The sequence below is a fragment of the Oreochromis niloticus genome, linkage group LG12 (genome assembly GCF_001858045.2).
Source record: "Oreochromis niloticus isolate F11D_XX linkage group LG12, O_niloticus_UMD_NMBU, whole genome shotgun sequence".
In the NCBI taxonomy this organism is placed as follows: Eukaryota; Metazoa; Chordata; class Actinopteri; order Cichliformes; family Cichlidae; genus Oreochromis; species Oreochromis niloticus.
In genome coordinates, this window is record NC_031977.2 from 22,085,759 (window position 1) to 22,098,741 (window position 12,983).

Genomic DNA, 12,983 nt, shown 5'->3' on the forward strand with positions numbered 1-12,983 from the left:
CCAACAGAATTTTTTTTCCCTGCATCAGGAGCACACGGCAGCTGTCTAAATCATGGACAAATAGTATCTCACATTCTTGATTTTTAGTTCACAAACACTTCTTAAAATAACTTATTACTCCAGACATTTTTGAGGTTTTAGCTATTAATACAGTAAAGTTATGATACAAATTATTATCAGGCAAAATATCATTGGTTTGGTCAAATGATCCCATCCGATAACATGTGAGAACAATAAATGTAACATTTTCTGTTGTAACCCACAAACTGAACGGTAATGTAACAACACAAATTTTTCCCTTTTTCACAAAACCAAAACAGTTTTGAATCAATGCATGTCTTTATTAACATGTCTGTGGATCTATGTGGATGTTAAAATCACCTACAATAATGATTTTACCTGCGTGTTAAATCTGATTAAACAGTGTGAAAAATCAGATAAAGGGGCAGGGAGACAACCGATAATAACAAGTAAAACTAGTTTTTGACAATTACTGTAGACAAGACTTAGAGTTAGACTTTCAAATGAATTAAAAACCAGTCTAGCTCTTACTTAAGTCAACTTTAAAAAAGCATCTCAGAGATCTTAGCAACTGGTACATTATGCAAACAGCATTTAAATACAAAAATAATGATATGCTTTGTATTTAGACATTGTGAAATTAAAAATAAATTGTTCTTTGGTTATGAATTATACACAGTTTATTGCAAGCAGTGTGAAAATCATACACAAAGTTCTTTTATTGGAGCAAAAATAGAATTAATATAAAACATGGAATGTGCATATTGACCTCAAGGGGGAGCCATTGGGCTTACTGTTAACTTGGAAAATCTCTTCACCTTCTTTTTGCTTTGAAAAGAGTCAAAATTTTTTCCAGAGCTATAGTATAATAGTATAAAGTTCTCGAGTACAAAACACAAAAAAACAAACTGTAAAGGCTGATCCAAAATAGAAGCTCTTAACATTTTTCAGTGCTGTAAGAAGCATGACAACCAATAGAGTCACATTACTATAATCTTTGTATCTAGTTGATCAAGGTATTACGTTCTTATTACATCTTGTTGTGTATCCATCTCAGCCTCTTCAGGTATTTTCTCATAACCTCTCATAGTTCTAAACCCTGACATCCTCCTCCTTCTTTTCACCAAGAAAACTGCCACTATGGCCACCAGCAGTATCATACCGATCACCCCAAAAGCAACACCTGCCTTTTCTCCACTAGACATCTGATTCAGTTTGGGATGAAGATTTTGAATAAATTCCTTGATTTCTTCTGGTTTGGCAAGTTTCCACTTCTTGGTCTGGCCCACTCTCACCCAGCTGTTTTCTCCTTCAGTCATCACCATTACTGTGTTGGTGGCTTGCATGCTGATAAGTGGAGGTTTGGTGAACGGAGGCAGATGGATGGGTTTCAGCTCTCCGCCTGTGAACAGTCCAGACTGAACACAGTAGAGGATTTCACAGCCATCACTGATTGCAGCAAGGTGCTGACTGAACTTGGGAGGGCACCTGCTTTGATTGTTTGCCAGTGGGTTGGTTGACTGACAGCTGAAGAGACCTCCGAATGGTACTGAGAATCTGGTACCTGCCTCATAGTCTTTACTCACACAGATCACCTCACCATCTGAGAGGAACTTTAGTGGAATGAAATCTGGGGGGCAGCTTTTGCTTTTTGTGAGGGGGTTCAGGAGCGAGGGGCTGTATATGCCTCCAAACAGATACCCTGAGTTTTCTGGAGCCTGTCCATTTACAGAGCACCAGTAGGTGTTGATGCGAGCAGAACGAACATAGTTGTTGTCCTGACAGTGTGTTTCATCACAGTTAACAAATATCAAACAGGAATGACTTTCTACATGACATTCATACTTAGAGTAACTTTGTTGTCTCACCTCTGATCTTAGTAAAGTTGGTAAATAAGGTGGACGACAGGAGAAGGCACCTGTATCTGGGTTTTTCTGTGCCAGGGCATCACAAAGTGGATCTGCATCTGAACTGAGTTTTACACACTCTTGGTAGACACCACCAAAACTGAGGTTTGTAGCGGGACCCTCACAGGAATTATCATCCTTGTTAGCCTGGAAGTTGAAGTTCTGGGCTTTCATATCAACACATCCAGGGCGAGTATTGATCTTGTAGTAGCGCTCTATAGCCCGACTGATTGTAAGAGCAACTTTTCTAATCGTAGGGTGTGGCAGATCAGTGAGAGTGTTGGTGTTTATGAAATAGTGCAGAGGAAATCCTGAGCGATCGATGGCAACAAGGTTGTTTCTGGTACTTTCCTGCCACTTCTGCAGAGTGATGCCAGGATAAAAAGGTGCACCTCCGTGGCTTTGAATGAGAGAGTATGTAATGTTGGACTGATATGTTTGAAGTGATGAGCTCTGTTGGGCACTTTGACTGCTAATATCAAACTTCAGCTTATCAAAGAAGTTTAATCCAGCCTGTGCTTTCACAGAAGAACTTTCTGACTCACTGTCTGACACATATGAGGAACAGAGATAGTCCTCCTGCACCAAAGCCGCCCCAGCATCCACAGTAGTGATGACATGAGTCCCATAGTCCAGCACCATCATCTCCGAGAGAGAGTCCGCATTTTTCGTCTGGTTGTTCTCAATTGCATCAGCGATGTCTCTGACTTGCTGAGCAAATCTTGTGTCCAGAGTGAAGTCTGGATAAGCCTCAACTGTGTAGAGGAAGTTACGAACCTTTGAAAGAGAGGATTACAATATTATTATTTTTCATAGATATATTTTTTTTAGCATTAGAAAAAATGTATTTTCGTTTTCTTATCTTTAATTAAAGACTAATTTATTCCATGATTGTTGAATAAATCTTGAATACAAGAACATATTTTTTTTTAACAAACGTTTTTTGCAAACGATTTTAAATTTATGCTGTACAACAGATTAAAGAAAAAATATGTAATGCCATTGATCATACTTTAGGAGCGAAAAAAATAAAATTCTTTCACAAATTTTAAAACACAAAAAACTCTTTAAAGTGTCTTAAAGAAGAAACACCACAACTATGGCACCTACCCTACATTTCATTTTACACTGAAAATAAAAACTTACCTGCACTCTGGCTGTGGTTGACAGGTCTCTGACCTGATGGGTTTTCATTCTCTTGTTCTCAGTAGAAAATTTACCATTGAGAACTGGGAGGAAGGATATGTCTGCATTAATGCTTTCAGAGGTCGAGCTTTTCTGCTCAAGCCAGGACCTGATGATCTCTGAGCTGGTCTCCACACCTGTCTCTTTGTGAGGGATGACAAAAACTTCATCTGGGATAAGGTAGAGACCGTCCTCAGTGGTCTGACACTGGAAGTAGCTGAGGTTCATAACTCGGCCCATGTCCATGTTTCACAGATTGTCCCATCCTCCACCTGGCAGCACCTCCAGTGCTGTGATGGAGAGGTTGACAGACTCACGGCATTGTCTGAGCCAGTTTGGCGGATGGATCACAGGTACTGAAGAGCAGGCACGAAGCAAAAAGATCACCAATAGGGCTACGGCAGTTTTCATGATGGCTGTGTCAGAAATGAGCATTGGCCACTGAATATATAGCTCAAGCAACAGACCTACTACTCCTAGGTAATGTATCATATGACCAAGAGAAACATCTCGTTCAGCAACTAAGAGGTTTTTGTTTTTTACCTCAGAGTACACTTCTCTGTCAGTGTATAGAGTATGCTAAAATGAAATCTAGACAAACTTTCCTCTTGAAGTGTAAAGTTTAAAGTTCAAGTGAAAACACAATTCCTTATTCTCATTCTCATATGTGTGTGCGTGTTTGTATATCTATAATGCAGCATCCAAGAAGGGTCTTCAGTATGAAGAGCTGGACAGCACCAGGCCCCGACATGATTCATGCCTACTCGCTGAAAAACCAAGTGCTAATTGACGAGACATACACAGAATGTGTCATGCGGTTATATCAGAAGGGAATCCCTTCTAAAACAGAAAGCGTAGTGGGGGAGCCAAAGCAGTAGAGAAAATAAAACTAAGTTGCTAAAATATAATTCATTTACCAAAAAAACAACAATAAAAAACCAGGGACAAAAAGAATTTAAACATATAAAACGGTTAACTAAAAAAGTTCCAATGGCCTAAGCCGATCTCTTAAAAATGCTAAAAGTCCAATAAAAGTCCATTAAAATCCAGACACGTTGTGTTTGACAGGCATGGCTAGTGTCTCGCTGTCCAACGAGATAAGACATTCTGCCGTCACCTCTTTATTCTCCGCCAACGGTGTTCTTTCCTCCTTTGGTCTACCACAACACCACTGTAATCTCTTTCCACCGTCGAGCTGGTTTGGTCATCAAGGTCATCATCATCATCATCATCGTAGTCCTTTCGTCTGTTATGTGCACCTCTGCATGGCAGTCGCCATGATGCCGCTTACCACCCCATGACCCTCTGCTCATCCATCCAAGGCTCCTCCTTCTCTTGGAAACACATGTCAACAATATCACAATAAAAGCATGTAATAAAACTGTAAGAATAAAACACTTAACATTATTAAAAGATTAAAAATGATAAAACACAGCTAGACATGCAAAATAATTAAAAACACCACGTTAACAAGCCAATCACAACATGCAAATTCCACCTTGTGACAAATGGCTAACTGAAGACTGGACAGTCCTGATCCCCAAGGACCCCAGAAGGACCCCAACTTCCAGCCAGTGACCTGCCTTAGTATCACATGGAAGCTTCTGTCAGGCATCATAGCAGCGAAGATGAACAGGCACATGGCTCAATACATGAGCGGAGAACAGAAAGGAATTGGTAGAAATACCAGAGGAGCGACACACCAGCTACTAGTAGACAGAGCCTGAGACTGCAAGACCATACTGACCAACCTGTGCACTGCCTGAATTGACTACAAGGCCTATGACTTGATGCCCGACATGTGGATCCTGGAATGCCTAGAAGACAAGATCAACAGGACCTTTAGAGCCTTCATTAGAGGCCAACTTCAAGCCAACAGCACAAGTCACCATTAACTATGGGATCACCACAGTCCAGCACCCTGAGACTGTACACTAAGCAGAAGGAAGGAGGCAGGGGACTAGTGAGTGTCAGAACCATGTTCTAGGTTGAGATAACAAACATCCATGAGTACATCAGGAAGATGGCCATAACTGACCGCACGCATAGTGAATACCTCAGGCAGCAGAAACCCAAGAAAGAGGAAGAATAGGAGGAGCAATCATGGAAGGACAGGCGCCAGCATGGTATGTACCACTGGTAGATAGAGGAAATGGGTGACATCCAGAAATCCTACCAGTGGCACTTAATTTTGAATTACAACTGCAGAAGTAAATAATGCAGGAGCTGCTCTTAGAAACTGCTTGTCATGGTCCTGGGTCGGTGACCCAGTGTTTTCATTTTGTATTGTTATTTTTATTTTTTGTTCCCCAGTCAGTTGTGTCTTTTGTCTCTCCTGTCTCTGTGCTCCGTGTTCTCTTTGTTCAGTGTCTAGTCCGTGTCTGTGTTATACTTCGTGTTTTACTTTGACAGTCCCTTGTCCTATGTCAGTGTGTCTGGTTTTGCTTCACCCTGGTCTCTTCATCTTTGATTGCTCCCAGCTGTGCTCCCCTCATGTGTCTCATTCCCACATTTCCCTCAGTGTATTTGAGCCCTGTGTTTCGCTCTATCAGTGTCGCATCGTACCCTTTTCATGCTCTGTGTGTTTCTCTCCATGCTTCCTTTGATCCTCGTCTTCAGTCTCTCGTTTCCATGTTTCCTCATGTCTGGCATTAGTTTTTAGTTTCTGGTTTAGGTTTGTTTTTTACATGTTTATTTTTTGTGGAGTTTTGCACTTCAATAAAGCAGCCTTTTTAAGTTTATTCCTCCATCTGAGTGTTTTGTGTTTGGGTCCTACATCCTGACTGCCACACAGCCATACCATGACACTGCTGCAGTTTTCATGACAGTTGTATCAGATATTAGCATTGGGATCAGTGAATATATAGCTTTCTGGCTGTGTCAGAAATGAGCATTAGCCAATAAGCAACGTGTCAAGCAACATTCCTCCTACTTGTATCATATGACCAAGAGAAACATCTTGTTCAACAACTAAGAGGCTTGTTTACCTCAGAGTACATTTCTCTGTGAGTGTATAGAGTATGCTAAAATGAAATCTAGAGAACCATTCCCTATTGAAATTTAAAGATCAGGGGAAAAAGCAAGTACGTTTTCTCATTGTCATATATACATACATATGTATATATATCTATCTATAGATATATATATATATATATATATACATATATATATATATATATATAGATAGATAGATATACACTGGCACCCCGAGTTACGAAATTAATTAGTTCCCGAGGGTCTTTCGTAAGTCGAAAATTTTCGTAAGTCGAAGCACCCATTGCGCGTTTTGAGTGAGGCGATGCTGAACGATAGGCTATAGGCTAATTGCTAACTAGAACAACAATAGCTGTGTCCAAATTCATGGGCTGCATCCTCCTGAGGACCCGGCCTTCGCGGTCTACGTGGGCCGGGTCCTCAGAAGGTTGGGTAGGCCGGAAGTAAACGGCTGTGAAATTGGACGGTCTAGCCTTCTGATTAACGTCACCGCTGTCTCGGTGGAGTTTAATAAACTCGGCCGTCTGCTCCTTGCTATTTAAAATATAACAGGACACTGGCGTAAATTCTCGACCGTCTCATACTTCTTTTTAATCAGTTTTCTGTTTGACGTTTATTCAGTGGTGTAAAAACCAAGGAGGAACCCACCCGGGGGATTAATAAAGTTTTATTTTATCTAATCTAATCTAATCTAATAACTTTAATCTCAGCCAAACCGATTTACTCACGAACAAATAAAACACTGAAAAAAGCCAAACAATAACATTTTTAGGTTGTCTAAGTGACTTATATATTACGTTTAACCCGAGTAGCGAAAGTTGGCGGTGATCTGAAAATGATGTGCCGGGAGTTGTGCCGTTCTCGGCGGCTTCAGTGACCCTCGAGCTATCGGCTAGCTATCGAGCTGGTGGGTAACAGACGTCTCCGAAAACGTCGAAGCACTTTTGCAAATATGCGATGTCTTGATAAACCGAGCAGATATTTCAAGTTTACACACCCACATTCTCGCCTGAAAATATGTTAAAAGTTTATTTTGTGACCCAGAAGGATTAATAACAGTAATTGTAAAACTTAGTAGCGGCCGCCATTGCCGGAAAATGCAGTTTGGCTGGGCCGCGCTATGAATTCTGGGATATGGTGGGCTATGAAGGACACACCTGACCCATCCTTCAAATTCGGGGAAAAGGAGGACGCATTTGTCGGCTGCATTTGGAGGAGTCTACGAATTTGGACAGCCTTCGGCACGTCGCTGTGACGTAATCGGTCTACAAATGCGTCCTCAGGAGGATGCAGCCCATAGCTAGCTGTGTCCCAAAACGTCGGCTGCATCCTTCGGAGGACCCGGCCTTCGCGGTCTACGTGGGCCGGGTCCTTCAAAGACCAAGAAGGCCGGAAGTGCGAGGCTGTGAAATGGGACGGTCTAGCCTTCAGATTTGCGTCACCGCTGTGTCGGTGGAGTTTAATAAACCCGGCCGTCTGCTCCTTGCTATCTAAAATATAACAGGACACTGGCGTAAATTCTCGACCGTCTCACACTTCTGTTTAATCAGTTTTCTGTTTAACGTTTATTCAGCTGTGTGAAAATCCCGGAGGAACCCACCCGATGGATTAATAAAGTTTTATTTAATCTAATCATCTAAATAATTTTGATCTCAGCCAAACCGATTTACTCCGGAACAAATAAAACACCGAAAAGGCAAACAATTACATTTTTAAGTTATCCGAGTGACTTATATATCATGTTTAACCTGAGTAGCGAAAGAGCGGGGGTCTGAAAACGATGAAGCCGGGAGTCCGCTGCTCTCGCCGGCTGGAGTGACCATTGAACCCCCATCCCCCCCCCGGCTTGCTATCGAGCGGGTGGGTAACAGACGTCTCCGAAAACGTCGGCACACTTTTGCAAATATACGATGTCTTGATAAACCAAGCAGATATTTGTAATTTGCACAGCTACATTCTCGCCTGAAAATATGTTAAAAGTTTATTTTGTAACCCAGAAAGATTAATAAGACTAATTTTAAAACTTAGTAGCGGCCGCCATTGTTGGCAGCTGAAATCTGGCTGGGCCGTGCTATGAATTCTGGGATATGGTGGGCCACGAAGGACACACCCGACCCATCCTTCAAATTCGGGAAAATGAAGGACGCATTTGTCGGCCGCATTTGAAGGAGTCGACGAATTGGGACAGCCTTCGTCGCCGGGCTGTGACGTAATCGGCCTTCAAATGCGGCCTCCGGAGGATGCAGCCGACGTTTTGGGACACAGCTAACATGTCGTTCAAGTGGAACAGCGAAGCGCAAGTACGGAAGCCAAGGGGTTGTCACATGATTCGGAAGGCATTGTGGGCATTGTAGGCTCAGCCAATCAGAGCCAGTGAATTTCGTTACTCGGGCATTTTGCCATAACACGGGCAGAAATATTGCCGTTCAGTGCCTTCGTAACTTGAATTTTTCGTGAAACGGGATATTTGTAAGTCGGGGTTCCACTGTATATATATATGGACACACGTGTGTGTGTGTGTGTTTAATGTAATGTGTGTATAATATGTGGAATTAAACTGAATTCAAAATAAAGCTACAACAAAAGGAAATAGAGCTCACAAGTTAGTGTGCTGTATCTCACGTCTGTCGTATTTAGTTATGTCTATATCTATATCTAACAATATGCCTCTTTGTTTTATCGTCTGACACATGTCACCTTCAAAAGCATAAAAGAAAAGAGAATGAAGTGCTCTTTGGGGTCTTTCAGTTTGTAAGTTATCACCTAAGAAAATTTGACCGTTGCATATCAGTCAATAACTGGTTCAAACACCTAGATGTAGCATGAGTTTTTGAATTAAAAATGTGATAATGGAAAGAAACAAAAAAATCTTTCGCTGAAGCAGAAAAAATCTTTCACATATCTGGCTAAATCAAGACCCATCTCAAAGAGGTAGGCATATCATTTTTAAAGTAAAATCAAGGGACACTTTAAAGAATGAAAATAGCAACTTTAAAGCCAGTCCAGGCCTGAAAGATGATCTTGAGATAGATAATCAAAGAATATCTTGTATAGCAGAACAATGATGGGAAGACACAAGTATATGTTTAGTGTTTTCTTTGCTTTCTTTTTCTTTTTTAAATTCCATTTTGGATTACAAATGGAGCCAGAGAAAAGGAGTCATAAGGAGCATTGTGTTCACTCTTTTAGGACTGTGTTAGAAATGAATTATGCTAGTCCAACCTACGAAACAAATGTAGGAGCTAGTTCTCAGAAACTTTTTCAGTATCCCTCTGACACATGATGTTTCTAATTTTGGCAATAATGCACAGATGAAAGTAGTGAATCCTAACTGGTTCAAATGCCTAGTCATTCAGGTAGATTTGAGTGAGCTTCTGTTTTCTTACCCTTCACAATTCAAGTGCATGTTCTTAGTTATTGTGGCTCTTATTGGACAAACATACAACTTTGGCTCTTTGGAAGTGTAACGGAGGGAAGGTGTTTCTTTGCACAGATGTTAAAAAAGAGAGAAACCCTCCTAAAAACAGACAGAGCAGTGGGGCAGCCAAGGGAATGCACACAAATTTAAAAACTGTAAGGATAAGATATAATTTATTACATTTAAACAGTTAAAAAAATATAAAATAGATTAAAACAGCCCTGGCCAGGGGACAACAATAAAAATCAATAAAACACAAGATTAAAAGTCCAGTGGCGATCGCCACGGTATAGAAGTCACTAAAAGTTTAAAAATTCAGTGAAGCGGTGCAGGAGGGAAACCCGGCGGCGTCCTCGGCTTCCTCTTCGCGTTCTGCGCCCCGGTGCGCTAAAGGAAGAAAGGCAGCGGCAGTCACTACTCTTTTAGGGAGCTATCGTTCATTAAAAGGGGACAAGTCAAAAAGACTTACCCCGGGTGGGCAGACCTCTCAACTCTGCCCGCCGCTTCCTTGTGACCGGTAAATGGCACTGGCCTGCCTCGCCGCCTCTAATTCTTCGCAGACGCGTAATCTGGGCTTCCGTTGCTGCAGCCGTCGGACTGCTCGCTCCGCGTCCTCGGTCGCTGGCGCTGTATCTCCCTCCCGTTGCTACAACAGTCGGACCGCTCGCCCCGCGTCGCTGGCTTTCCCTCCTTTCACGCCAAACTGTACCAGTCTCTCTGCGGGCTTGCAGGCGACGCCGACTGACACCATTCGCTACGCCATCGCTGCCGCTCTGTCTCTGCCCCTCACTGACGCCAACTCCGGCGCCGCCGCCGCTTGCGGCCGTCAGCTGCCACTTTTTTTTTTTTTTTTTTTTTTTTTTTTGTCTGTCCCATTTGGTTCTTAAGCCGTCAGAATTGTTGTCTGAAGACCAACAAGGATACCAAATGGATTTATTTTGCCAAATGGATCATCATGGCATTGCCGTATTGGTCCATTTGATCAAACTTTGTTGTTATTATTTACTTTATTTTCAGTTGTTACAGATGGGACAGACATGACTGGGGGATAGGAAAGGGAGAAAGAAAGAGAGGAAGGAAAAGAAAAACAGAAGGGAAAAGGGACAGTGAGAAAGGGCACTTATAAAGACAAAGAGAAAGAAAAAAAAAAAATCTCCTGGATCACCTGTTGAGAGAAAAAGAAGGGAAGACAAGCAAAAAAAACCAAACAAAAACAAAGCAACATACTAAACACAACACCATCACGTTAATCTAGCTGAGTGTGAACAGCAGTAAATACTAAATATTGAAAGTTGTTGTGCAGCACGCAGGACAGACAGCGCACAATGTGCTTTGAAGTAGCAGCTAAGAAAGGTGTAGTTTATGTCTACGAACAGTGAACACCCGTGTGCACACCTGTGTGGATCAACGCGCTTGTATACAAAAGGTTTTCCCATGTAACGGTCTGCTAGAGGGTGTGGAGGCCCATAGCCCCGTCCCCCAGGGCATGAAGCAGGCATGGAGGAGATCCAGGCTCCAGACATCCAGAGGACCCAGAGTGCGAGAGCCCAAGGAGTACCACCGGAGGGGCATCCGTGCCACCTTCCTGGGAAGGGCTGAGGAGATCCCCAGACGAGGGGGTCACCCAGTAGCCACGGAGCAGAAGCCAGAGGGGCTGCACCGGCATGCCCGCCGGCTCTGCCGGCAGCCAGCTGTGCCAGAGTGAACCGAGTTGCAGGCCCCGAGGCCGGAGGCCCGAGGGCCCCCTTTGCCCCGGAAGAGGCCTGACCGAGCGACAGGCATCGGGCCCCGCCAAGTAGCCACCGGGAGTGAGCCGGTGCATACCTGAGCGCCCAGCCCCGGACACCAAGAACCACCAATGCACCAACCCCTGAGGGCATCAGTTACCAGCAGGGAGTGTGGTGAGGGGAGATAGGCCTCCACACTTGGAGGGCCTGGGAGTACCCAGGGAGGTGGAGTCTAAGACCCGACCTGACATATAGACACAGACAAACAGGCACACACAGACATAAACATGCTTTCCCACCCTCATGCACACATATACAAACACTCAGCACTCACCCAACGTAGGGATAGACATACATAGACATGTACACACAATCATACTCCCCAAACATACTCTATGCCCTGGGTCCAGGTACCCTCGCCCCCAGAGGGGGAAACGGCACCCAGACCCAAGAGATGTGACCCTTTCCCCCGGGGTGGAGGCAAGCAGACCGCCCCAGGCTCCGCAGCAGCAGGGAGGCCAATCAGCTGCCACTTCTAGACCGCCATCACTGCTACTCTCTCTCTCAGGCCTGTTGTTTGTCGTCTGGTAGGCCCTATTATTGGTCTCCGGGAACCTCGCAGGTGTATATGGTTCATAATCAGGGAGGGGCGGAGTCTTTCCGGACAAGTCACCGATAAATACAATAAAACATGCAACAAAACTCACAGTAACTTGTCCACTTCCACCCTGTGACATCCCCCCACACTGAAATATTAGCAGTCCCTGCTAATGCTCCATCTCCCAGCCATGACCTTCTTGGAGTCTAGTTCCTTCTCCCACCGCCAAGCAAAAATATAACAAAGTGCGCCATACAGTCAAATGCCACAACGAGCAATCCCTTTCACGTCCCCATAGCATAGCTACCCTTGAGTCATTAGGTCCTAAACTGCACCTAGCTGCTACTGTGGGAATACTTCCAGGCCTAACCTAGGTTTCGTGCTTAATCCCAAGCACTGCTGCCCACGTCCCGCAAACTTGCAGTTGACCTCCCATGACAACCTACGTTGGACGTTCCTTATTCGCTCTTCTTGTGGCCAAACACTCATACCTGCGCACACTGTCCATACCCATCTGCTCAGTGGTCCCTGGCTTTGGCTCCAACAGTCCATCCTCCATCTTCTTATTTGGCCTATCCCTTTTAAACTACAGCAAAACTGGGGCACCAGAATACACATACATCATTTTACTATTCCCCTGACTAACCCAACTGCTCTTAACACCGTATCCTGTCGACAACGCCAATTATGTAACGGAGGAGGACCGATAAATACAATAAAACATGCAACAAAACTCATAAAAATAAAACACTGTACAATATTAAAGTAAAACACAGCAAAACATGCACCAAAAACTCACAGTAACTTGTCCATTTCCACCCCATGACAGAAGCATCTGCAAAGACAGCATGCTAACACTAAGCTAGCCAGACAGCATGCTAAAGCTAAGAATAAAAGTGGAGTGGATGCCGACCCCAACCCACCAGCCAGGCCCTGAACTGTAACAGCAAACAGGTGAGCTTTCAAGCTGCAGCCTGCATTTCTACCTGTTCATTTTTCTAAAGCAAAATCTAGTGATCACTTTGATGTGTCTTTGTGCTGGTTTACTCTTTTGCTTTGTGCTTTCAGCTTTGTGTTCTCTTACTAAGAGAAAGATAATATGTGTGTCCTCATTAGGATAGTGATTTGTGTTA

At 43.5% G+C, this 12,983-nt stretch overlaps 1 pseudogene; it reads right to left on the reverse strand.

The window, feature by feature from the left end:
- Positions 1–901: 901 nt before the first annotated feature.
- On the reverse strand, positions 902–3,541 carry LOC106098296 (macrophage-expressed gene 1 protein-like; annotated as a pseudogene).
- Positions 3,542–12,983: the final 9,442 nt, after the last annotated feature.